The sequence below is a fragment of the Triturus cristatus genome, chromosome 7 (assembly GCF_964204655.1).
Source record: "Triturus cristatus chromosome 7, aTriCri1.1, whole genome shotgun sequence".
Taxonomy (NCBI): domain Eukaryota; kingdom Metazoa; phylum Chordata; class Amphibia; order Caudata; family Salamandridae; genus Triturus; species Triturus cristatus.
This window is the reverse complement of record NC_140590.1, coordinates 349,824,549-349,851,144: the sequence shown is the minus strand read 5'-3', so window position 1 is coordinate 349,851,144 and position 26,596 is coordinate 349,824,549. Positions and strand designations below refer to the sequence as shown.

The 26,596-nt window shown below is 43.9% G+C and overlaps 1 pseudogene; it reads right to left on the bottom strand.

Annotated features, from left to right (window-relative positions):
* Nucleotides 1–208: 208 nt before the first annotated feature.
* Nucleotides 209–26,596, bottom strand: part of LOC146809641 (vesicle-associated membrane protein 7 pseudogene) — a 41,179-nt pseudogene continuing 14,791 nt past the window's right edge.

Below are 26,596 nucleotides of genomic sequence, written 5' to 3'. Positions count from 1 at the left end.
TTTCTGCACTTTCCTTATGACGCTGCGTGGCGAAGCAAGCTGACTTGAATGCCGCATTGCGTATCTTTATTGTAAATATGCCCTTCAGTTTCCTACTCGCTTATGCTGTAGAAGTCTCTCCCCAGAGTAGTCACAACCCATGAGTGTGCTTCTGCCACCGGGAGGGGAAACAACCAGATGCAAGACTTACGAGCCACACTGTACTTGTTCACACTGCTCGGCAAGAGGGCCCACCACAGGCTGCAGACACAATGATGTTGGTCACCACAATTGTTACCAGGATGACGAAGAGTGTTAGCTTCATGTTTTTCATACACATTGCATTGGCAAGGTTCCTGCTGGTGGTTTTGAATGTGACAGATGAATCAACAAGACGTGCTGGTCGCTGCTCCGTACTGAAACTACTCCCAAAGAGATTGGAAACAAATTAGTGTGGTATAACCAAGGCCACGTTTTCACGTGATATCAGTTAAAACGATAACCATAGTTAAGCACACATCATTTTTATGAGAATACAAGGCATAAGCAGCAAAGACTCTTCAGAATGCAAAAGTGCCAGCAGGCCTCTTTCCTTGTCCATTGCCCATGTCCTCAACCAGGAGCATCTGGACCAGTGTACTAGCGCAGATTGAACCTTTTCGGCTCAGTGGCAACTTCTCCTCCATGACTCAAAGAGATGGACAATGCCCATAGTTCCATACCAACACATACCCCAGGGCACTATATAGCGCATCGGCCCTGCCAGGGTACCTATCACCAGGCAAATCACCCAAAATGTTCAACAGCAGTCATCCTGGGTAGGGCAGAAAGGTCAGCCCCCCTACCTGCCTGGCAAGTGCCCACACAAATCAACAACCCTCCAGGGTGTAAGTTCAGTAAATCAGTCCAGAATATTTTGAGTAAGCCCCTTTTTCAGCTGCAATAATTTCTGCCAATTCTGCCTTCTTCTGGGAGTGGGTGTTTAATGCAATATGTTGCAACCTGGTGCACGCAGAGAGAAAGAAAAATAAGCTGATCCTTCTCCTCTCTGTGCAACAAGGTCGGTATTGCGCATCATGATTCCTTTCAGCTCATCTACTTGGGCTGGGTTTCCACTATGCGGTCCGGTACTTTGCTCTGAGAGTTGTGTTTCAGCTGTGCTGCCAGTAGCTGGAGAACTTGCTGTTCATAGCACAGGGAAGGGCTGTCTGGGCTCGCAAGCCATACGTGGTCTGGAATCTCTTCTTTACTTCGTTCAGAAAACTGAAGGCTTTTGAGCGCTCAAAGTCATCATCAGTGGTGTAGATATATGATCCGGCCTTGCAGATGTAATGAAACACATATAACCAAAGAGGGGGGAGAGGGGGAACAAAGGGGATTCGACCTCCTGTTATGCATAAAAAACCAAAAAAGAGTCCACTTTTTAGGTCTCGCATAGGCAGCGCATGCGCTGCCTCTCTGAGGCATCAAGTAATCAGTATTACTAGTGAAACTCCACCCATTGAGTTTCTCTTTGTTTTGTCGCTTGCCATTGGTGAAATCTGACGTTGCTCTTCTTATCTCGCTCGTTGTTGGCTAGTGGTCTGATACGTTACTTCAGTTTTTTTCCATTTCTGGAGGAAGCAGCATCGACCAACTACAGTTAACTTACGCTGCAGGGCAGTATCTTTTAATGTAGGGACTACTTTCGTTGTTTGCCTGGTTCGCGCCCCTTGCTCCTTGTTTATAATCCAGTGGGCATGCCTTATGTTTTACTTTTGTTCTTTTCTTTTCAAACTTTCATATGCAAGAGCGCCATATGCCACGCCTCATGTTTTAGCTCGGCGCCCTTTTTTGTGCTTATTTTTGGTTTTTAAATTTTCCACAGCCTGCAGTTGTTCTCCACCTGCTGCTGCCAGCGGCAGCCTGTCATGCAGCAGTACTGTGTCCAGCTTCCCCAGTAACTGCAGCGGCTTTGTCTCCAACGAATACGGATATAGCCGCTTTTGCGTGATACATTCCGCCCACCGATGACTGTCCCACATGTACATAGGCTGCGGGTCCCCATCGCTTTGCGACACCTCCACAAAGCCTCCTGTTAGCCAACAGCAACCCCTGTGCCGGCCTCCACAAGGACTTCCTTGGTGAAGTCTGGCACGAAGGGTGCTGTTGAAAAACAGGAGGCGGTGGTCAAAACATGGATTTTGGGCTGGTGAAGCCGGCAAAGCGCTGGGGACCGTGGCGTATGTAGATGTAGGCTATCAGGCTTGTAAAGTTGGAGGGGCATGACCCCTCTGCCCATCACGAGGAACAGAACCTGCGAGCACACAACACCTGCACCCCGGCCGTTTGCCATACCGAGGGCTGGGCTCAGCGACCTACGTGTTTGAAGGTCGGGGAACAGTCGTAGGGTGACCTTGCCTCGCCTGCTGCTTGTGACAATCTGCAGCAGCGTTCTGTTTTGCCCTCGGTATCAGCAGCCTGCCTCTGCTCCCAGAAACACAGGGAGATTTAGCCTAAGACCACAAGCTGTGCACCGCTGGGCTCGGCGCCAGTACCTTTTTAATTCAAAACTGCATTAAAAATGTAAAATTAAAATAAATGCAGGAGCCTGGCAGAAGAGTGATGCTAATAGCGCTTGTTTTTACAAGCTCGCGCAGTGTATTCTGTTTACAGCATGTAACCCTCCCTTTCCTAACTCATCACTAGGTTGGGTAGAGTCAGTTATGTTACTTGGCCACACACCCCCATAAGGCCTTCAGAAAGGAAGGCGTAATGATGAGAGGCAGCTTTGGAATTCACAGGTAGCCCTGGGAAGTACTGAGCTGATATTGTGCAAGCCCGGCGCTGCTTACAAAATATGACATTTATCTTGTTATAAAGGGGTGGTCCCTGGCGATCTCAATGATTGCAGACCCGGGCTATCACCATGTCCGCATGTAGCCTGCTTAAAATAAATTCAAAACCCTGCCGATACATAACTGGCACTAGTGCATGTGCCCCTCTGCCCATCACCAGGAACCGCCCTTGTGTGCTCGGAATATAATGCAAGGCATTAAGGAGAACGACATAAGGTAAAATCACGCAAACAGACACAGTATGAATGCGGAAGTAACATTAGAGCATGCTGTATTTTTGTCCGTGCCTAATAGGGCACTATTTCAGCACGGACCGTAATGAACAGATAATACCCGGGCAGGGGTGCAACTAGACCAGAACATCTGGGGATGGGGGGTTACTGAGAATTTGAAGAGTGGGGGTGCAGCCAGCTTCAGGAGCAGAGTCAAAATTACTCCTCTTCGCTCAGATTGGGAATTTAACACTGTTAAATGTTGCATTTCAATACACATTGTCGTAGTAAATCTTGAATTAAGTGCAATTGCATATCTGTGTTCTAGTTTCTGGAATAAGTGGGAAATGGTCTTGCAGCATAACAAGACTTAAAATATTTTGTCAGCCATTTGGCTACTCGCACCACCCCCCACCATACACCACATTAGAAAATTGGTGAATAACGGTGCAGGTTTAGTACATTAGTTTATTTGATGCTCCATTTTTACTGTGTTTACCAACATGTAATTCCCATACAATATATGCAGAATGGGATACTGGTACAGAGCACGTCTCTTGTGCTGTCATGGGCAGGGCACCTCTTGTCTATGCATTGTAACAACAAGCATTTACAATGCAATAGGTCTTGCCTTTGGGAGCGTTTGAGCTATTGGCATTGTAAATATCAATGTCTTCTATTTATGTGTTTTGAAAACCAGGAACTAGTGCTACAACACAAAGATACCAGGAACAGCAAACAACCCTTCAAAAAGGATAACAGTATGTCAGGTGTCCATTATATTCCAGGGAAAGTTTTCATGGCAATGGAAGAAGGAAGGCCAGAGGTGCACAAGGTAGAGGCCACTCTGTCTCTAAACAATGACCATCTTATTCTCTGTCCTGACGCTCCAACACCTGTAGAGGGTAGATTCGGAGAATCCTTCCCCAGTGTGAGGAAATAATCTCAGTTCAGTTATTATCTACCATCACTTACTGGTATTGTTTGGAGTTTCGCAACATCCCTCCTAATCTACCAGCAAGGGCTCACAGAATTCAAAAGAAACATCTCAGCCTTTTACTTGACGAGACGTGGTCACAAGAAGTGAAATCCATTTACTTCCTGAGCCCCGAAAAGGACAAGATATTAAAATAGATATGAGACTTTACTTCCAATAATTTCAAAATGGTCACTGTTCAAAGTGTCATCACACTCCTCACAGTGGGGAACTACAAGAACATACTCGAACTAATCCTTTCTAATCTGACAAACAAATTAACACTACCTGAACTTGTGGTAATTGGAGTTCATTATCAATTCAAAGTATCACAGATCGGAATGACAACTACCCAAAGGGTGTTTACCAAATGTGTGGCGAGATATTAGCAGTACTCTTGTGATGCGGTCACATTCATGTGTTCCCATACTTGGAAGATTGGCTAGTAATGGGGATAAGTCTAGAAAAATGCCTTGCAAATACTTATTAAGTTATTCAGCTTTTTATCAGGTCGGCTTCACAATAAATGTGAAGTCACATTTAAGACCCATTGGGGCATATTTATAAAGAAGTGACGGAGCGCAGCGTTAGCCTTCTTCGCTTAATGCTGCGCCCACCACTTCTGAAATGCAGGGCTGCACTGTATTTACAACAATACAGTGCAGCCCTGTGTTTCCCCCTGTGCTGGTGCTAAATTTAGCTGCCTAGCACCAATGCAGGAACTCTTGCACCATAGAACAAGGGTGCCTGTGTTGTGGGAAATTATTGTTTATGTGCAGGAAGGAACACCTTCCTTCACATATATGCAGGAAGGTGTTCCTTCCTGCACATAAACAATCTTAAATGGTGATTTAAGATTGTACACTTCTACTTCTATGTGTACTTTGTGTAGTAAGCTAGGAACAAAAAGAGAGCGAGGAAGAACAAAGGGATGCGTCCTCTTCCCCTAATTGGTAATTAATACAAAAAACGTGGATGGACCTGTAGGTATATCCTTAGATTTTTCCGACTCAGTGTAATGCACTAAAGCACAAGAATATAAAGGATTTGTAAGAAGAACCCTCACCCACCAACCTAGTTGGTGGCATTCTTCATCATCGGGTTCCCGGCTGGGCTGCCGTGTGCAACCCAGCTATGCTTCGACGCCTGGATTACAGCGGAGTGTTGTTTTTTTAGGTTGTCAGTGTGAAATGTGCTCAAAAAGTGGTGCAGTTTAAAAATGTCTCTAGGATGCCCAACCGGGTAATGATTTATTAATAGGGTCCTGGGACACGTTAAAAACAAGGTGAGATATCGTGAAGATTAAAATCAATCTTCAATATCTTTTAATTGCTGGTCGACATGTTTCAGCCTCCCTGTTATGAATGAGGCTTTCTTCAGGACCAAAGAAACGTGAATGCTGATGTGGCTACAAAAATGGAAATAGCCACGTGAATGTGTAAATGATATTCAGCACACTCACTAAGGTGTGCTGTGCATGCTGTGCATGTGATGGAATAGCCATACTTACGGACCCACCAACTGGTAAAAATAACGTTTGTGAAAGGTGAAAGATAAAACGGATCCTAAAAGCGGGGGTCTCCCGTAGTCAAACATTCAAGGATGTCCTCCCGTTTTACAAACTTACTGCGGACTTCACTGGATCCTGCCGATTGTGCACTACATATAGAAGTTGCAACTCGTCATTTTTAAAATTATTTTTTATGTGCAGGATGGGACACTTCCTGGCACATAAACAGTCATGCATGGCATTTTTCAGTTTTTGTGTGTGCTGAACAATGCAGCCACATAAAACAGCAAAAACTAGGAGAAATAAAGCATTTCTCCTCGTTGTGCCTTGTTGATCCTAGTTGTCCCTGGTCTTAATTTTGGCACTGCCCCATATTTATGCCACTCTTATATATATGGGGCAGCTGCAAAATCAATGTGTGTTGTGGCGGAATGCTAAGTGGCTTAACAATGCCTTGTAATTAAGGCATAGCCCCCATATCGCCACCACATGTCAAAAAAGTGATGTTTAAGTGGTGATAGGGCTTGTAAATATGCCCCAACAGGTCTTCTTAGGGACAAGACTTAATGCAGACACAGAGAAACCTTATCCCAGCACTAGGAGGGTGTTGGCATTTCAAAGACTCTTTCCCAATTTCAAGGCCTTTTCCAGTTTCTGTTAATGAAAATGATAATTAGAATTTTTAGGAATGATTGCCTCTAGTATTGCCATAGTCCCAAAAGTCCTGGCCATTGCAGGAATCTCTAGCCAAACAATTGTCACAAATGCCTAGAAAGTCTGAGGATCCAGTGTTGGTGAAGCCCAATGTTCAGCACAAACTGCAATGGAGAAAGAACATGAACTTATAGCTGGGCAGACTATTCATCAACTCTCACATGAAAGTGACCATAGCAACAGACACATTTCTTTCAGGTTGTGGAGCGCACATGTGCAAACTAATGATGTAAAGTCGGTGGTCAGCACGGGAAAGCATCCTACACATTATTGTGTTGGAGCTATTGACAGTTCAACTAGCTCTTCAAGCATTCCAGTTTCTGCCCATGCTACAACACAAAGTAGTCCTCACACACACAGTCATTATGACTACCCTGCTCTACATAAAATACCTCAGGAGTATGCCTTTGCTTCAAATGTCTGTGTTAAAACAAAAGATTTTGCACTCAGTGATTCAATGTCAGATACACTTGCTGGTGGAGCATGTGCTGGGATGAGCAACAATCTTGTGGACCTGCTCAGCAGGACATATTAAATAACCCAATAAAGGGAGACCAGCTCTCACAATCTACAACTGACGAGACCCAATGGTTTGTCTGTTCACCAACACCAAAAATTAAAACCATAAAAGCTTCACTTTCAAGTACCCACACCCACAGTCCCTGGAGAATGGCCATAGATAAACTGGTTAGAAATATTTGCTCGTGTTTTCCCCCTGCTACCGATTTCTTATGTAGTACACAAAATGAAACTAGCAGCAATAACTCTGACACTCCTTTCTTCAACATGAACATGCCACCCTTGGTATTCTCATATGTTGGAAACGTCTTTTCATATTATGAGAATCTGTAGAGCTCACTATCACCCAGATGAGTATCCTAGCACTAAACAGATGTGACCAGGCTCACCAAGGGCAGGCAGGGGAGTAACTGAAAAGCCAGGCCCTCAGCTTCTTGCAGAGTTCCAGAAGAGAGGTGGAAGATCAGTTGTGTAGAGGGAGGTCCTTCTATGCTTTGGCAGCCATGCAGGAGAAGCCCCATCCTCTGGATTTGTTTCTTTGAATATGTGGGATATATATGTGGAGGCGTCCAGCAGAGTGGAGGTGTCTGGAGGGTTTGTGGAAGGAGATGAGACTGTTCAGGTAGGTGGGGACTGTGTTGTGCAGTGCCTTGAAAGTGTGAGGGAGGAGGTTGAACTGCACGTTTGTGTACCAGGAGACAGTGGTGGAGCTTGAGGTGTGGTGTGAAGTGGTACCTATGAGGGAGGTTGAGAGTGAGTCTGATTACCATGTTCTGGATGGTCTGTAATCTTCTGGTGAGTTGCATTTTAATTCTGGCATGGATGGTGTTGCCACAGTCCAGCTTGTTGGTAATGATTATATGTGAATGACAGTTTATCAGGTGTTGCAAGGCAGCTATTTGAAGATTTTCTGCGGCATCTAAAGGATGTGGAAGCATTATGGTGTGGCAGTGTTGACTTGTGCAGTCATGTCCACTTTGTTTCCAAAAATGATTTTGAGGTTCCTGAGGTGGGTGCTAGATGGACCGAGGTCAACCAGCCACCAGGAGGCCCAGTGTGTGGTGTTCCTGCTGGAGATCACTACTTCTGTCACGTTGGTGTTCAGCTTGAGATAGTTGGCCTTTATCCAGTTGGTGCTTTTAGTCATGCAGGCGATTAACTTGTTCCACATGTTTGGGGTCTTGTCCAAAAGGAAGAGTATGAGTTGTGTGTCTGCAGCATAGGAGAGGATGTTGATATCATCTTTAATCCACACAAGAAGTTACAACGTCATCAAAACTTAATCGAAATAATGGGAAACCACTGCAGCTCAACCGCAAGTCACTAAATCGTCCAATCTTGTACCTGCAGTATTAGAACTAGGCTAGTTACAGTTTACAGAGGGCTTCATGGATATCTTAGAAGAAGTTAAGAAGCCAATCACTTAAAAGTGTTATGCTACAAAATTGAAGCAATTCATCATTTATTTTTCAAACCTTCTTGTTGAACCATTAACAGTTCTACTATGACACATTGTATGCTTTCTGTTACATCTGCAATTGGTTGGCTTTTATACACATTAATAATGGTTCATTTATTGGCGATTGCTGCACATTATTAAAATAGAGAATAATTTCTTTTTAGATTTTCAGTCATCAGGGTGTTCATGGAAGATCCTAAAAGGGTCAATTCCCCTTAAATTGCATATAGTCCTTCTTTAGGACTAAAAGTGTTCTCACTAGGCTCATAGTAGCCATTTTGAGCTACTACATTCCTGTACACTATATTAACTTTCCCTAAAGGTAGCTGTTACAACCGTTAAGCATTGTCAGTTTATACAGGTACTTGGCTCATTTAGTACATGGGACAGCATGGGCAGGTGGTTGTAAAATGATTATATAAGGTTTGGACCTTAAATCACAAAGTCTCTGTAAATGTACTTGTATGCTCCTCCCATGCTTTCATATTTGTGGTGGACTTTCTTCCTCCTCTGATATACTGTACACTCACCCTCGTTTTGAAGTAGTATCACCATTTCATCTGAAATATTAGATGGAAATGCCTATTTTTTCCCCCAAATCCACAGTCAGTGGAAAAAGCTTTGCACATATTAGTTTTACGAATGTTCGGCATGTACTATGTGGACTATATTAAGTCCATAAGGTAAACCAAACGACTATTTCCTGCTTTTTCACATCCTCACACTGCCAATCCCATCCCAAAGGCTAGGTTACGATGATGGATGGTTAGGTGCATTCCGTTTTTGCTACCGAAAAGCGCTACATACGAACCAAGGGGCATATTAACAAGGAACAGGGGAAATTAACGCTAAGGGCGCTTAGCGTTAATTTTTTTAACGCCCCCTATCGCTGGAGAATATCGCCTGGTTATCGCGTTATTAACAACGCGAACTGCCTAGGTGATAAAAAATCCAGCGATAGCGGCATTTTGGGAGCTTATCACTGGTAATGCAGCGAAAAAACTACAAGGATAGGGATATCCTTGTTGATAGCCCATGGTGGACTTAGCCATGTAATCCACCTCCCATTGGATTACATGGCTAAGTCTGAAAATTAGCAGACGTAAAAAAGCAGCGTTAACCGTGGTTAGCGCTGCTTTTTTTGTCTCTAACAGGGTTAGCGTGAAGCTTGATAATAGGAGAAATGTCGCTTAGCGACATTTCTCCTATTATTTTGCTCTGGAACGCCCACTTTACATCTCATTAGAGGTGCAAAGGGAAGCGTAGTGAAAAAGGGTGCTAACATGCGATTTTGCATGTTTGCACCCTGTTGTTGATAGGGCAATATTTTTATCTCTGCTTCATTAGGCTTTTAAAGCCAAAAAAGCGGAGATAAAGCCCTTGTTAATATGCCCCCAAGAGCAGATTCTACTCGCAGAAAAAGGAGCTTCGGTGCTTTCTTGGGTAACATGCCACGGGTACACATTTGTAGGGCTGCTATGTGGCACCCCACACACACACACATTCACCAAACACTACTGTGTGGATATTCATTCAAAGCATGAGACGCTGATGGGACAATCAGTGCAAAAACACTATTCCCCGTGTATTGTGCTGCGGCTTGTAGGGTAGGATTCTTCTTTCTAGATTATATATAGGGATTGCTGATATTGTTTCAACAGATTAGATACAGCTGGGTACAAACAAACAGCTAGGCTCGGCGGCAACCTGGCTTGCTCAGTTGAAAACTCTAAATTTCACCACCAGGTGGCAGCTTTGGCTAACGCTTCAGTTTTACAGTTTACTACACCACCAATATTCGTGCTAATTGGAAACACAGCGCCGGGGAAATTCTACATCAACTGGAGTGGGCTTTCATGAGATATGAAAAAGATTATCAGCGATGATTTTGCCTGCCTGGGTATCTTTGGAGTACGGAGAGGGTGGGAGCATGACCCATGAGCATAGGGTACCCATTTTTTGCAAAAACAACAAAGTGGGACATTTCACTAACATAGTAGTAGGACTACAATTTTGCATTAGCCTAGGATTGCATAATGACGATGAGGCACTATGGGTAATTGTGTGCAACTTTTACGCACAGTATCATCAGTGTTACTTAAATTGTTGTCTGCTAAGTGCTTCTTAACTAATCTTTCACTAGAACACGTGAAAACGTGCCTTGCTTTGGCTGACACTCTCTGAAAAGTGTGACGTGTTAAATTTATAGAAATTTTCTGTGGCGTGTGATGAAAACAAGTACTATCCAAACCAATCTGAGGTGCCCAGATTTCCCGACAATTATGCTGGCATATATCATGTTCATTATATGAAAAGGAGTGCATGAGGGGGATTTAGGTGATAGTCCAAAGGGAAAGGAAATTGTAAAATTGTACAAAAACAGGCGAGAGGATGTAGCTTTACGGCTAGAGCGGTCGTCCTCGAAGCTGGAGAACCGGGTTCGAGTCTCGGCAATGACGCTCAACATCCTGTGATTCGGGGCAAATCACTTAATCTCCTGTGTCTAACAAAAATGAATGTGTCCATCTGTAACGAAACTGGTGTTCTGTAAGGTGCTCTGATACCTGATATCTTCGGGTCTAGTTTGCTCTATATAAAATAAATAAATAATAATAACTATGTTTTAAGACCTTCAAAACAAGAGAGAGAGGGGGAGAGAGAGACTAAGACTGTATAAGGAGGCAAGCTGCTACTACAGGCAGACACAAATGGAGGGGTGCTGGAGCTCTAAAAGATACAGAGAGTTGGGTATCAACGATCTAAGCTCCTGTGTGTAGAGATGGTGTGAGGCAACCCGAGCCCTGGCCTGGAATGCCTCTGTTGCTTTAAAGTCACACATAGAACTTCACGGAGATGATAAATATAGGCCACAATAAAGTTTGTGGTTTGCCTGGTGACAGGAGCATCCTGGACATTGCTGAAGCACACTCACCGAGATGAACATGATTCCTGGGAATGCCATATATAGCCATGTGAGACTCATGTGTGGGTTGTAAGTCTACAGGCTGGCTGTTGTCTAACTGCAACATTATTATTCAATGTGGCCCATATTTAACTATGTGTTCTATGACTGCAGGAATGAGGCCCCCATTCCTTTTCGACTTAGTTAAAGATTTGCTATTGACGAAAACTTGTTTTTACCAGCTTTTCAAATTTTTACATTTGCAGACATTGGAGCACACAAATGTTGAACATCAAGCAGGGTGTTGAGCGGCGCTGAGATGAAAAAATGAGCTACTGTTGCGTGTCTTGTATATAACAAAGCAGAGGGAAATACATTTACCCACTGAGTTATCTTACATAACATTTAACAGTAAAAAAGTACTATTACAAAACAAGTGTTGGATAATCAGAGAGTCCAGTTAGATCAAGAGATAGAAACGGAAGAGGTGAGGAAGACAGTCCAGTCAAGTAATAGAGGGAAAGCCACTGGCCCGGATGGCTTCCCAAATGAGTTTTATGTGTCTTAGGAGAGATAATAATCCCATTTCTGACACAACTGTTTGGTGAAATATTAGGAAATGGGGTTTCGCTCCCACAATCATGGGGAGAGGTGGTGGTGACCTTAATTTTGAAACCAGGGAAAAATACCAAGATGTGCAAGTCATACAGACCTATATCACTCTTTAATAATGACTACAAGCTTTTCAGTGATATCCTGGCTAAGAGGTTAAGTTTGGTGCCAGGGACATTGATCCATAACGATCAGAAGGGTTTTATGAAGGGCAATGCCCTCCATGAGCTTATGCATGAGCGAATAGGTGCCATCAAACTCACCACTACTTTTAGGACTCCTTTAGCCACTGTTACATTAGACGTAAGGAAGGTGTTTGACAGAGTAAACTAATCTTATTTGAAGACCGTCTTAGAAATTAAAATATTTGGGGGAGACCTTCAGAAGGTTGATCCAAAGAATATATTCTACACCTGCGGCCAAAGATCTTATAAATGGAGGCACAACATCATGTTGTGTAGTTTCCACTATATGGTAGGAACTGAACGTTTGTGAACTGCATAACCGTTGGTATGGTGCCTGACTGATTCCATGTAACCCCTCAGAATATGTCGTTCTGTAGGCCAGCTAGCTCACAGTACCACCATAAGCCTCCCTATCCCTAGGTGGGCAGCAAATGGTTCTGGCAACCACTGAACATGACAACCCTGATCCCCCGGGAATCATGGTAATAGATCTAGAACCCTTTTGCTCAGTCACTTGTGCTCTTTCTCTCAGAGAACTATAGAAGGAATACATATTGGGGTGTTTTCGAACATTATTAGGAAAGTGAACAGAATGAAAAGTTTCACCATTGTGCTAAAACAATGTATATATGCAAGCATATAAATCAATATAAAAAAATCTGGCATACTCTTACCATGCATCCCCTAACCTAAGTGTCTCGGGCGTGTGTGTGAATATTCAGCAAAGGATCCCCATACTGGAGGATCCAATCCCTGTAACCTGAAGGGAAAGAATGTAGGTCCTCATCGTGGTCACAAGCTGGGACACCCCTCATAGCAATATCAGCAGGCTGCTGGGCCAAAGCATCAGCATGTAGAGACCTCGCAAATGACAGCAAAGTGCTCCTCTGCCAACACCTAGAAATAGATGTTTGTTTATAACAAAATGTGTTTTATCAATGAGAACTAGTCTGTGAAGACGTAATGGGAACTGTGTGATGTTGCCAGAAGGAAGAACATTTCTTTCTTAATAAAGCCCTCACCCACCAACCTAGTTGGTGGCATGCTTCATCATCGGGCCCACCTGGTGACACCGAGTGTGTCCCTGGTGTGCTACAACGCCTGTGTTACAGCAGAGCAGGTATAATTGCTGAGTGTGCCGTGTGGGTGACGTGATAGGTGAAGTTAAAAACTGTCCATTGGTCCCAAAATTTAATTTTAATGATTGGGCCTCTGGCAGAATTAAAATGCAAGGCAGCAGATGTAGGTGGAGTTGTGTTTACGGAACTCCTACATCCTGTGAACAGTTGACATGTTTCAGCCAGGCCTCTTCTATAAACTGGCTTTCCTCAGGACCTAAAAAATGTGAAGTGCTTGATCTATACTTGTTCTAGGGTATAGGTCAACATATGTGTAGCACGTGCTAAGGTGCTTTAATGTGTGAGAAGGCAGTTCCTCCTCAAATCACTCCTTTACATACAATATGAAACAAGAAAAACGAGGACAAAACAAACACACAGAAAGGTAGTTTTGTTATGGGCCCAATGGCCACATTTCAACAAAGATAAACGGCCGCAGTGATAGCGATAAACTGGCGGCTCGCTCAGTACGTCGTGGTAAATCTTGTGATCACTACTGGGTATATGCGCTATAGTGTGTGAAAAAGCACATGATGAGTGAGAATGATAGGGATTATTCTCAAGATTGCGATTTGCTACGAGTGCCCCATATGATTCCGGCAGAGGTTCTGGCACTATGGTGGGGGGAGAAAAAGAAAAACAATGGGGGCGTGGTCGCCCTTGTGAAACCTGAAAGGCAAGATACATACGCTGCCTTGCATTTTAATACTACCAGAGGCCCAATCATTAAAATTAACCTTTTGGGATCAATGGACAGTTTTTAACTTCACCTTTCACGTCACCCACACTGCACACTCAGCAATTATACCCGCTCCGCTGTAACACAGGCTTTGTAGCACACCAGGGACACACTCAGTGTCACCAGGTGGGCCCGATGATGAAGCATGCCACCAACTAGGTTGGCGGGTGAGGGCTTCATTAAGAAAGACATTTTCTTCCTTCTGGCAATTACACAGTTCCCGCTAAGTCTTCACAGACTAGTTCTCATTGATAAACCATAACTACTTAGGGGATATGAACTAGTTCTCATACATCCTCACTCTCTCTTTGATACTGATATGTTTATAATAAAAGGCATCCTTGCCTTAGGCCGAGATCTTGGACCGGCCACCATTGTTTGTGTTATAGATTGTCCCCATATGTACGAAACAAATAATCATATTTGCACTATGTATGTATTAACCTTGTACATGATGTGTTAAGATATCATGATAGTGTTCTTGGGAAGATGGTTTGTAAGCAAGTATAGTTTCCTAGAAACTAATCAGCACTGTCACGGTTGAAATGTGTGGCAAAAATCATTATGTGAGCGTGCAAGAAACTTTAGGAAAAACCGTTGTATATGTAAAAATGGCAGTGTTTTCCTCTAGTCTTAATTGAGACACATGACAATCAGAGTTTAAAATTCTGAGGGGGACGACATAGGGTTGTCCCCTTTTTTTTCCCTGCTTTCAGTCTATATATTGAGCCACTGGAAAGGAAACGCAGAGAGTAACATCGTGCCATTCAGGTACGAGTCATGGGAAAATAAAGATCTCCCTTTATGCTGATGACCTGATGATATACACAGCTAACTTAAAAGAGTCATTACCAGTAGTAGAACAACTGGTTTGGGACTTTAGGAAGGTACCCGGTTATGCTGTTAACACCTCCAAGACAGAGATAATGATCTGGATCAGGGGGAGGCTCACCCTGAAGTTAGAAGTGAGATGAGATACCTTGGCATCAAAATTGCACAAAACATGGATAAAATATTGAAGCTTAATTTAAAAAATGAAGTAGGTTCAGGCACTCTTGTCTAGCTGGTCTCATCTGCCTTTAACGATCTACGGTAGAGTAAACTTAATAGAAATTACTATCCTGCCGAAATGCATCTTTTTGTTTAATGCAATTCCTCTATATTTCAAGAAAGAATGGCTAGGGAGGCTCAAGGCAGCATAAGCTCATTCATTTGGGCATCAAACGGTGTACGCAGTTTGAGGAAGAAACTGCAAAGGAGAAATGAGCAGTTAGGGATTGTGCTGCCGGATTTCCAGGTATATGCTTGGGCCTTCCAGCTGAAGAACTGCAAATGCCTACTTAAAGAAACAGTAGCAAGTGGGAGCCTGTATGAGGTGATGCTGATGGATGTCAAGGGTGATAAATCTCACTTCTTGTACAAACTTGGGGACATAAAATTTTACAGAAAAGTAAGGCTGAATGTGCTACAAGCAATGGCTTACTTATGGGCACGGATACGAAGAGCCATAAAACTGGTATATCATAGTAAAAATGCACCAGTTTAGGAGTCCCCGGAACACCTGAATGCCTGGCAGATAAGCTCACAATTCCTATCAGGAAGCAGGGATAGAGAGGTCGGAGCAGTTGACACAGGATTTAGATGAAGATACTCAAGGAGCAACCTGGAGTAACATCTCAGTCTATAAGATCTGGCATCTAAAGAGGCAGGCCCGTGACTGGAAGGATGATATAGGGAGTTTGAATGTGCTTGAAGAACAGCTATGGAAGGGAAAAGCAAAAAAAAAGGAGATATCTTGATGGTATTTGCTTATCTTGGACAAGATGGAGGGGGACTTCACCTCTCCAGAGGACCTGTGTGGAAGGTGTTTGCTACGGCTTCAAATGCAGGACCTTTGGCAGATATCTATGTGTTCACTTTATTCTACAGTAAAACCTGCTTATCTGAGAAGGAATCACATTTTTCCCTGCACAGAGTATTCTGGTCCCCGGACAAGCTGTCAAAACTGGGGAAATAAAGTCCGGTATGCTGTATGAGGTGCTGACTGGAAAGGGCTGAGGATATTTATCTTTTGTGGAGTGCCCAGAGAATCAGTTGTTCTGGGAGGGGGTATGCAAGGTCATTCGCCAGATCCTTCGGGCTGAAATCAAGGTAAGCCTTTGATTCATTTTTGTTGGGCAAAGCAGACTCTCTGATGAAACTTAATCAAAGGAGCGCCAGGTTGGTGTTCTACTTGATTCTGCTGGCAAGGAGGTCGATTTGCTGGAAGTGGGTAGCAAAGGATGCTCCCACCTCTGCCGACTGGTTGAGCTTGGCGAAACATGTTTGGAGTATGGACACCCCCCCGAGGTCTCTAAGAAGACCACAATTCTGGGTGCCGTTTGCTGCCTGGTTGGAAGGGAATCTATCGGAACCGTAAAATTTCCAAGGTCCTATGATTACACAGAACCTAGAACTAAGGATTCGTTCGGAAATGGTTTAACATCTTTCCAGGCCTATAAGCCTAGGGCACTCTCGAGATGGAAGCTAGGGCAATATTTTGGGGCTGATGGTTGCAAGGCCTGAGGTTAAGAAAATAAAGGTGAATAAGGACTTAAAAATATTTTTCAAAAACAAAACAAAAAAAACAAGTGCTTGAAACTGTCCTGGTACAATAAAAATGTTGCCCACCTGTGGACTTTATAAACACTGGAGAGATTCAATCTGTGACACAGTTTGTAGCACAGAGATGTACAAAACATACTTAATGGACAACATAGGCAAATACTCAAATTATGTATACCGTGAGCAAAGGCCCATAGAAAGTAAAACTAGAAGAAAAACCAAATAAGATAAGAACGAATGAAGGGACTAATCTATGCATACCTGTTAAATAGCAGTCAGAACAATGGTGATAGGCTTAACTACTGCAGGCGTATTAACAGTAAGAACTGATGGACTTTTGTAAAAATAGAGTGGCTGAAGGAGCAATTGGAGGAGACATTGGTTGTCAGGGCGAAGGTGTGTATATAGTAGGCAAATGCATAGACAAGTGTAGTACAGGATAAAGCACCACATTTGTTATTGGTAGCTCTAGTTTGGGCCGGGAGATGGTGTAGGCTCGGGTGTGTGGGCTAGATGGAAGCGATATTAAACCAGAGGGTAGCATATTGTAGTTGAGAGCGAGATGACTACGCACGGTTTGGGGCCTGAAGGAGTGTTAAACACAATTGTGTCTAAGGAGGTTTTTTGGTGGCAAAATAATTATCTAGGGTGACCCAAATGGGTCATCCAAATACATTTTTAATGTTTTAAAAGAACTTCAACTTCTTCCCGGGGCCAAAAGTGTGGTCTCCCCTTCTCATGAGCTATGTGGGAATCTATCATTTTTTGTTTGACAATAAACTCTCAAGAATTCTCTCAGAAATATTGCCATAGAAATTGTTATTAGCCAATCTAGGCTGATGACTCTACAGACCTAAACATTAGATCTATTATTAAACAGTGGAATTGTTTTCTAAAACTTCAAACTCCATGTGAGCTTCTGGGTCTCCAGATAACATTTGTCTGATGAGTTGGATGAAATAAAAATGGACTCTTTTAAATCAAAATGTTTTTATTTAAGTTTTTTGAAAATCTTTAGTATGTGGTCTTATTGCTGCCTTGGGGAAAATTGCTGTAGAGAAGCCACTTTAGGAAAACTGTTTTAGTTCTTGATGTTTTAGACAATTACCTTCCATTTCACTCCTTGCTTTTCTTACTAAGATTTGGGAGACATTTGTGTTTGCTAACTTTCAGGTTATGTTGAATCTCATCACATTTTATAAAGTCATCAAATGGGTTTCAGGAAGGACACAATCAGTGACTTAATATAAATTAACAACTAATTATTAATTCATCAAAAATAAATTACTTCCCTCCCATTACCCCTATAAACTCCACAACTTGCACCTATTTTTTTTACACAATTACCATAATTAATTATCAATTAACTAATTAATATTAATTAACAACCAATTAATAATTAATTACAAATAAATTCCTTCCCACAATTAACACTATAAAATCTAAATTAAATAAATAAAAACTAATCATCAATTTATTATAATTAAATGACTTCCCATCCTATTTCCCTATAAACCCACAACCCGCTTTGAAACACAAACATTCAAAATGTAATCAAAATTAAATTCATTACTACTAAAAATGTAAAACATATATTAAAAAACATGAACAATACGTATACAAAAACATACATCACGTACATTTAAAATATAAACTCAAATACATAACACTAATTAAAAAATCGACATATTTTTGCAAACACTATTAATGACTTTTATATTTTTTTAAACAATATTTCTTACCTTAAATTTGATATTCTTGACAATGATATTCTTGCTGTCGATATTTCTGAATCACAATATTTCCAACTCAATATTTGTGTAAGTCTCAACACCCACCATGATCCCTACTCCAACTCGGATCATGGCAGCTCTGTTAGACCTTGCATCTTTGGTGTGATTTCCCCTGTTCTTTTGCTTCTGACCTTCTGTTTTTTGACTGTGTACTGCAGTTCGATTGTGCTGGTGTTGGACTTGGCCCTTCTGGCAAGTTCACCCCTAGAACTTTTTGCAGTATCCTAGCCTTTTTCCTGTGTTGTACTAGTGGTTTTAGGCCTCTAGGCGCTTTCACACTGTGTCCCAGTGGAAAGCGCGTGCGCTCTGTGTGGTTGAATGAGACTGACCTGCCCTCCCATAGGAATGCATGGGGGATCTGAGTGACCCTGTTAGTTCCTGATGCGCGGGGAGTGCAGGGTCGAGTTTGATATGTGCAAACTCGTGAGAGTGAATGCTGCGCAATGATGTGTGCGGCGTTACTGTAGCTAGTATAGAAGCGCCACTTCTAGACACTGGCATAAATGTGCAGTGACTGTCTGGCGTGTGATTGGCTGGTGTGCCTGGCTCCAGGAATCAGGGTGGGTCTGCCCCCGTGGTGGGTGGAGAGCTCTGCAGGTTGATGAGTGGGAGGAGTACACCTAGGACCTGAATAGGGCTGGGCTTTCCCCACACAATGCTGGCTCCGCCCCCTGTGGTGCGACTGATGACCCTGGCCTGTTCTGAGAATAGGGAGAGGGGCTGAGCAAAACAAAGTGCTCAAGTGCTCCTGAACAAGTTGTAACTGGTTCTGCCCTACACCCTGTGCTGTGTCACAAAAGAAAAATGTGTATAAAAAGGGGCTGTGACCCCTTACAAAATGTGCTTGCTCTGACTCGAATCTACCAGGGGCGTGCTGCTGCTGGGGCCCAGGGGAAGGCTTGCCTCCCTGGGCCCTGCCCAGCCCCTGGATGCCTGATGGACTTTGTGGGGCCTTTTTGCTGTTTTCTTGATCTATCAAGGACTTTGTTTCTAGCGCCTGGTGAGTGCTGAGATCCTGCTTGAACCACGAAGAAACTCTGCCTGACTAGAAGGACCGGGAAGAAGCTGAAGGAGGAGTAACTTTCCCTAACCTGGGGGATTGGCCTGCAGTTGGTGCCTTGCTGAGCAAGGAGAAGAAAAGACTAAGAGAGACTTTGCACTTTGTTTTCAACAATCTCCAAGGGCTTGGAAGAAGAGCTGGCCCCCTGAACTGAGTCCCAGGACCATTGGACTCATCTGCCTTCCAAAACTGAGTTGCCTGGACAATTCTTGCTTGTTTCCCGCTGGATTTGGCCCCAGTACGACTCGTACCCCATCCGCCACGAAGCCGTGTCTTTGCCGCCCGGCACCGTGTGTCTACGCTGATCTAAAAGCGTTAGTACGCACCGTATCCCTCCCGGCCGCATCGCACCTAACCTTCCCCGCCGATTCGAGTCGTACAGCCCTGGCTGCCTATTCCTGTACGCCGGACCCAAGCTTCGTTGTCCCACAGGTATGGTCCGTACGCTGCTAAGACGTACTGCACCGTGCCGTACTCAGAGCCGAGAAGCCGCATCACGCTGATCCTCCCCGTACGCTGTACGGCTCGCCGAGAAGTGTCGCCGCCTATCCGCACCAAAGGTACGGCTCGAACGCCGAACGCCACGGACTCTGCAAGCCGATCCGGGACATCCGCACGAATCCCTGAAGGTCCCGTACCAACGCCGTGTCCCGACGCCGCGACCCGACCAGCATCCGAATACGCTGCCGAACTACAACCCGGACCCATCGACTTGTCCTGCACTGTCCGTCGCGGACCCTACAACACCAAGGTACTTTGTTCTGTTCGCACCGCAGCGTGCACGCCACGGACACCGGAGTCCGCCACGATTGTTCAACTCGTACTTCCCTTGTTTTGAATGCCAACGAGTCGCACATCCAGGTACAAACCGTACAGAGCCTTGACAGAAGCGTACTTATGTGAAAAAAGTGTATTTTAACTGAAAGAAGCCTATTTTTGCATTTTAAGCCTTTCTACAAGAACATTGAACTTTAAAATAATACTGTGGTCATTTTATTCGTTATTCTGGTCTTGTGCTAAGCCTTATATAAAGAAAACTATTTTTGATACAACCTTGACTGGTGTCCATTTGTGGTGTGTCATTGTATTACTGTATGTGTTCACAAATGCTTAACCTATGACGCCCTGAGAATAGTCTTGACTGCTTGCGCCACACTACCTAAAGGGTGAGCAGGGGTTATTTGAAAGGGTGATCCCCTTACTCTGATTTAGAAGTAAGAGTCCCTGCATGTCACAAGTGCATACCTGTGCCAACCAGAGATTCCCAATTCTAACAGCTGGTTTTAGAACTTTGGCACTTTACCACTGCTGACCAGTGCTAAAGTGCAAGTGCTCCCTGTGTAAATTAGATTGGTGGTTAGCTTATCCATGATTGGCATATTTCATTTACTAGTAAATTCCTAGTAAAGTGCACCAGGTGTGCCCAGGACCTATAAATCAAATGCCACTAGTGGGCCTGCAGCACTGATTGTGCCACCCACATAAATAGCCCTGTAAACATGGCTCAGACCTGCCACTGCAGTGTCTGTGTGTGCAGTTTTAAACTGCCATTTTGACCTAGCAAATGCACCCACTTGCCAGGCCCAATGTAAAGCACCCCTATTGTAGGCCCACAGCAGCCCCTGGGCAGGGTGCAGTGTATTTGAAAGGTAGGACATGTGCTGGTGTGTTTTACATGTCTTAATAGTGAAATACTGCTTATTTTGTTTTTCACTATTGCAAGGACTATCTATCCCATAGGGAAACATGGGGACCTCCTTGAAATATATTTTTAAGTATAATTTCCCATTGGGAATAGATAGAGATTTGGAGTTTGGGGTCTCTGAACTCATATTTAAAAATACATCTTTTGGTGAAGTTGGTTTTTAAATTGCGTGTTTGAAAAGGCCAATTTTAGAAACTTGGCATTTTCTTACTTGACCTTGCTGCCTGTCTGTAGAATTCACATCTGGGTTGGCTGACAGTTGGGCTCTTGTGCGTTCCTGATGGGCCCAGGCTGATCGACCTTCCTGAGCTAGAGTGGTAGTAGGAGTTGTCACTGACACCTGAATAGGGCTGTGTCTGTCCACACACCAAGCTGTCTCTTCCCCCCCTGTAGTGTGTCTGAAGCCAGGTCAGGGAAAGGCAAGGTCTTGTGCACTACAAAGGCTTTGCTTTGAAGTTTGCCTACTTCAAAGGCAGAAAGGAGTACAAGTATTGTATCTCTGACAACCCAAAATCAGAACACTTCTGGACTAAGGACATTTTGGCAGGAAGAAGAGCTGGGTGCTGTAGGAAGGACTGCCATTCTGCCTGTTGCTTTATTGTGCTGGCCTGCTGCTTGCTGCTTCTCTCCAGGGAGTGAAAGGACTGGACTTTGCTTTCTGTATCCTGCTTTCAAGGTTCTCCAAGGGCTTGTGCATGCTTGTCCAATGTTAGGAAGTCTCAGAGCCATCAAAGAATTCACCTACCTGTGCCTCAGCTCTTCTACTGAGAGCCCTGACTTGCAAAATGATGCCAAATCCATTTTGGGACCCTTGGGAGTGTAACCTGGTGAGAACATCCATGCATCGTCTCTCAGTGCCCATTTTCTCGATGCAGCACTTGCCGTGTGGCTAAAAAATCAATGCAGCGCCTGCTTTGCGGCTGAAAAATAATCGCAGCCCGAATCCCAAGCACTGTGTCACCAACTTCCATGGCACCTGCTCCAACCCTAACACAGGCCCTGCTTCAAGGCTGAAGAATTGCCACATCGCCTGATTCACGGCTGTGAATTTTTGCATTGTTCAGCACTCTGTCCATCATTTGTTCCTTTTGCTTTTGTCTCCTTAAGTTGGCAGGGAATGCTCAGACATGGGTCCCAGGCTCACTGTGCCAATGGATTTAAGCTAGCCTGGCTGATGAGGGGTGATGCCCCGAAACAGGTCCCAGGATGCATGTTTCCGGTCCAGGGAGGACCTGGCTTGGCAGTTCGGGCTAGACTGTTCCTATGAGGAGCAGGATGAAGACTGATTTGCATATGGCTGGGTCCAAACTATGGTGGTGTGGTGAGCAAAAGAACGATGGATTAAACCCAGATCTTTGTGACTGGGGTGAATATTTGCATTGTTCAGCATCCTGTCCATCATTTTATTCCTTTTACTGTTATTATTGTTTTTGATGCATTTTCATAATCATTTGGCAATTCTGTGACAGAATATGAGGTACAAAGCATCAGTTTCTGGTTTCCACGTTATATTCTCACAGTTGTGTAATAACAATACGCAAGCTATTAATCCTCCACAAACATTCCTGATGTCTCCAGGAGAACCAACCATAGGCTCAAAAGGATGGTTTAGAGCCTTAAATGCATTTAGAAGTGCTATTGATGGATTTATATTTAAGCCTGACAGAAAGAAATGGTTACTTGAACACTCCTTGGGTTTAAAAGGCCAATAAATATTTGCACACATTCCTGTGTTTATGCCAGGCAATGAGGAAGATGAATTAGATGAATATGAGGAGGCGGTAAAGAGATTAGAGAGGCATTTTTTTAAGTCCTCAAATTTGGTTTTAAGGAGACATACATTTTTCTCTAGGGAACACAGTGCAAGCAAATCAGTAGACATGTACCTTGCTTGGCTATGCGTTCTGGCGGCCAAATGTGAATTTTGGAACTTCACGGACCAGTTGATCAGAGATCATTTAGTGACTCAGTGTTACAATAAAAAGATACAGGAGAGGTTGCTTACCTGCAAGAATCCACCTTTAGAAGATATAGCTAATAGCATTAACGATTCCAAACAGTTTGCTAAGGAACTTAATAGAATTGATGACACAGTGTTGCTGGTTAAATGGGACAAGTTTAGAGTTAACAAACCAGTTGATAAGAATCGTTTTTTTAGTTCTGACAGTATTTGTTACTGGTGTGGGTCTAAGTTCCTTGTGGCTTGATTCAAGCAGTGCACTGCTGTTGTCAAATAGTGTATTATGTGTGGGATTGCTGGTCATTTTGCTAGGGTGTGTTGCATGAATGCAAAGAGAAATAATGTGAATTTGGTGGGTGAGGAGGTTGACCAGAAAATATCTAATGACATGAATAATCCTGGGCAAAAACCAAAGGAAATGATGGACGGAGTGTTGAACATTGCAAGCACTCACCCCCAGTCAACTGATCTGGGTTTAATCCATCACCGTTCTTTAGCCCACTCTGCCACCCCAGTTCAGACATGTCCATATGCAAATCAGTCTGACCCTGTGCCTCATGGGAACAGTCCAGCCCGAACTGCCAAACCATATCTTCCCTGGACCGGAAACAAGCTTCCTAGGACCGGTTTCTGGCATTTCAGCCGTCTTCAGCCAGGCTTGTTTGAATCCAGTGGCAAAGTGAGCAAGGGACTCACGTCTGAGCATACCCTGCCAACTTATGGCGAACAAAGCAAAAACCAAAGGAAATGATGGACGGAGTGTTGAACATTGCAAGCACTCACCCCCAGTCAACTGATCTGGGTTTAATCCATCACCGTTCTTTAGCCCACTCTGCCACCCCAGTTCAGACATGGCCATATACGGATGTATGACGTTACAACGCACACTTTTACAACGCATGCACTTACAACGCATTTTTTACAACGCATAATCCATTACAACGCATGACATTACAACGCATGACACTACAACGCATTTTAAAAAAATACCTTTACAACGCATTACCATTACAACGCATACTACCTTTACAACGCATACCATTACAACGCATAATATTAAATTACATTTAAGGTAAGTATTAGATAGTATAGGGGTAAAAATTACTTTTCTAACTCCAGGGGGTGCAACAGTAGGGTAAGTGTTGGATAGTATAGGGGTAAAAATTACTATTCTAACTCCAGGGGGTGCAACAGTGGGGTAAGTGTTGGATAGTATAGGGGTAAAAATTACTATTCTAACTCCAGGGGGTGCAACAGTAGGGTAAGTGTTGGATAGTATAGGGGTACAAATTACTATTCTAACTCCAGGGGGTGCAACAGTAGGGTAAGTGTTGGATAGTATAGGGGTAAAAATTACTATTCTAACTCCAGGGGGTGCAACAGTAGGGTAAGTGTTGGATAGTATAGGGGTACAAATTACTATTCTAACTCCAGGGGGTGCAACAGTAGGGTAAGTGTTGGATAGAATAGGGGTAAAAATTACTATTCTAACTCCAGGGGGTGCAACAGTAGGGTAAGTGTTGGATAGTATAGGGGTAAAAATTACTATTCTAACTCCAGGGGGTGCAACAGTAGGGTAAGTGTTGGATAGTATAGGGGTAAAAATTACTATTCTAACTCCAGGGGGTGCAACAGTAGGGTAAGTGTTGGATAGTATAGGGGTAAAAATTACTATTCTAACTCCAGGGGGTGCATCAGTAGGGTAAGTGTTGGATAGTATAGGGGTAAAAATTACTATTCTAACTCCAGGGGGTGCATCAGTAGGGTAAGTGTTGGATAGTATAGGGGTAAAAATTACTATTCTAACTCCAGGGGGTGCAACAGTAGGGTAAGTGTTGGATAGTGTAGTGTAATATTATGCGTTGTCATGGTATGCGTTGTAATGGTAGTATGCGTTGTAATGGAATGCGTTGTAAAGGTAGTTTTTAAAAATGCGTTGTAGTGTCATGCGTTGTAATGTCATGCGTTGTAATGGATTATGCGTTGTAAAAATGCGTTGTAAAGGTAGTGCGTTGTAAAAGTTGCGTTGTAAAGGTTGTTCCCCCCATATACAAATCAGTCTGACCCTGTGCCTCATGGGAACAGTCCAGCCCGAACTGCCAAGCCATGTCTTCCCTGGACCGGAAACAAGCTTCCTAGGACCGGTTTCTGGCATTTCAGCCGTCTTGAGCCAGGCTTGCTTGAATCCAGTGGCAAAGTGAGCAAGGGACTCACGTCTGAGCATACCCTGCCAACTTATGGCGAACAAAGCAAAAACCAAATGAAATGATTCAAGCAAGCCTGGCTGAAGACGGCATAAATGCCAGAAACCGGTCCTAGGAAGCTTGTTTCCGGTCCAGGGAAGACATGGCTTGGCAGTTCGGGCTGGACTGTTCCCATGAGGCACAGGGTCAGACTGATTTGCATATGGCCATGTCTGAACTGGGGTGGCAGAGTGGGCTAAAGAACGGTGATGGATTAAACCCAGATCAGTTGACTGGGGGTGAGTGCTTGCAATGTTCAACACTCCGTCCATCATTTCCTTTGGTTTTTGCTATGAATAATCTGGGGGTCATTTATGAGCCCTTGCGACACTTTAGCGCTGCCAGTGATGCACCAGTGGCGTAAAAAATGTGCCATGTTGTGCCCTATTTACAAAGTGACGCATCTAGGCAGATGCATCACTTTGTAAAGCCCTGCGCTACATTATACCTGCGTCAGGTATAATGCATGCAGGGTGGGCATTTCCCCGCAAAAAGCCTTGCAAAAGTGGCGCAGTGAAATCTATCAGATTTCACTGTACCACTTCTAGGATGCTACTTCGTCAAATCTTACACCTGTCTCACAGCAGGCGTGCGACTGATGCTGGCCCTTTTACATGGGGCTTGCCCCATGTGAAAGGACGCATTGCTGGAGTTGCGTCTGTTTTCAGACACACCCCAGCAATGCCTCACTTGTGCGCCAACAGATACGTTAGTTTTACTGATGTATCTGTCATTCCTTGCGTCATGATGTGTCATACAGTAAATATGGCGCATTCATCATATGTCAAGGAGCAGTGAAAACTGTTTTCATGCAGCGATGCAACAGTTTTCATAAATGAGGCCCTCTATTGTTATGTATGAGGGTGCATGAGGATGACTGTTGGCAGGGTATGCCCAAACGTGGGTCCCTTGCTCACTTTGCCACTGGATTCAAGCTAGCCTGGCAGGCAGGGTATGCCCAGACGTGGGTCCCTTGCTCACTTTGCCACTGGATTCAAGCTAGCCTAGCTGATGAAGAGTGTTACCCAGAAACCGGGCCCAGGATGGTTGTTTACACTTTAGGGATGACCTGGCTTGAAAGTTCGGGCTGGACTGTTCCCATGAGCCACAGGGTCAAGACTGATCTGCATATAGCTGGGTCTAAACTGAGGTGTATAACAAGGAACTGCCCGGATCAGTAAGCACCAGACTACAGAGGCTGGTGAGGTTCTAGGTACACAACGTTCCCATACTGGCGGAATCGTAAGTACAGACGTGTATTTGTTACCGATGATCGGACGTGGTACTTTGCATTGCATTACTCGTGTACACGCTTACCAATAGCAGCGCGCGGTGTATACACTGCGCACAAAATGCCTACCACTAACTTTGGCGACTGCTCGATATTTCGACAGGTAGAGGTGTTCTTTGTAGGCTTCAGGTTGACATCCAGGCTACCGGCCACCCCAGAACATAACGATCTTTGCTTC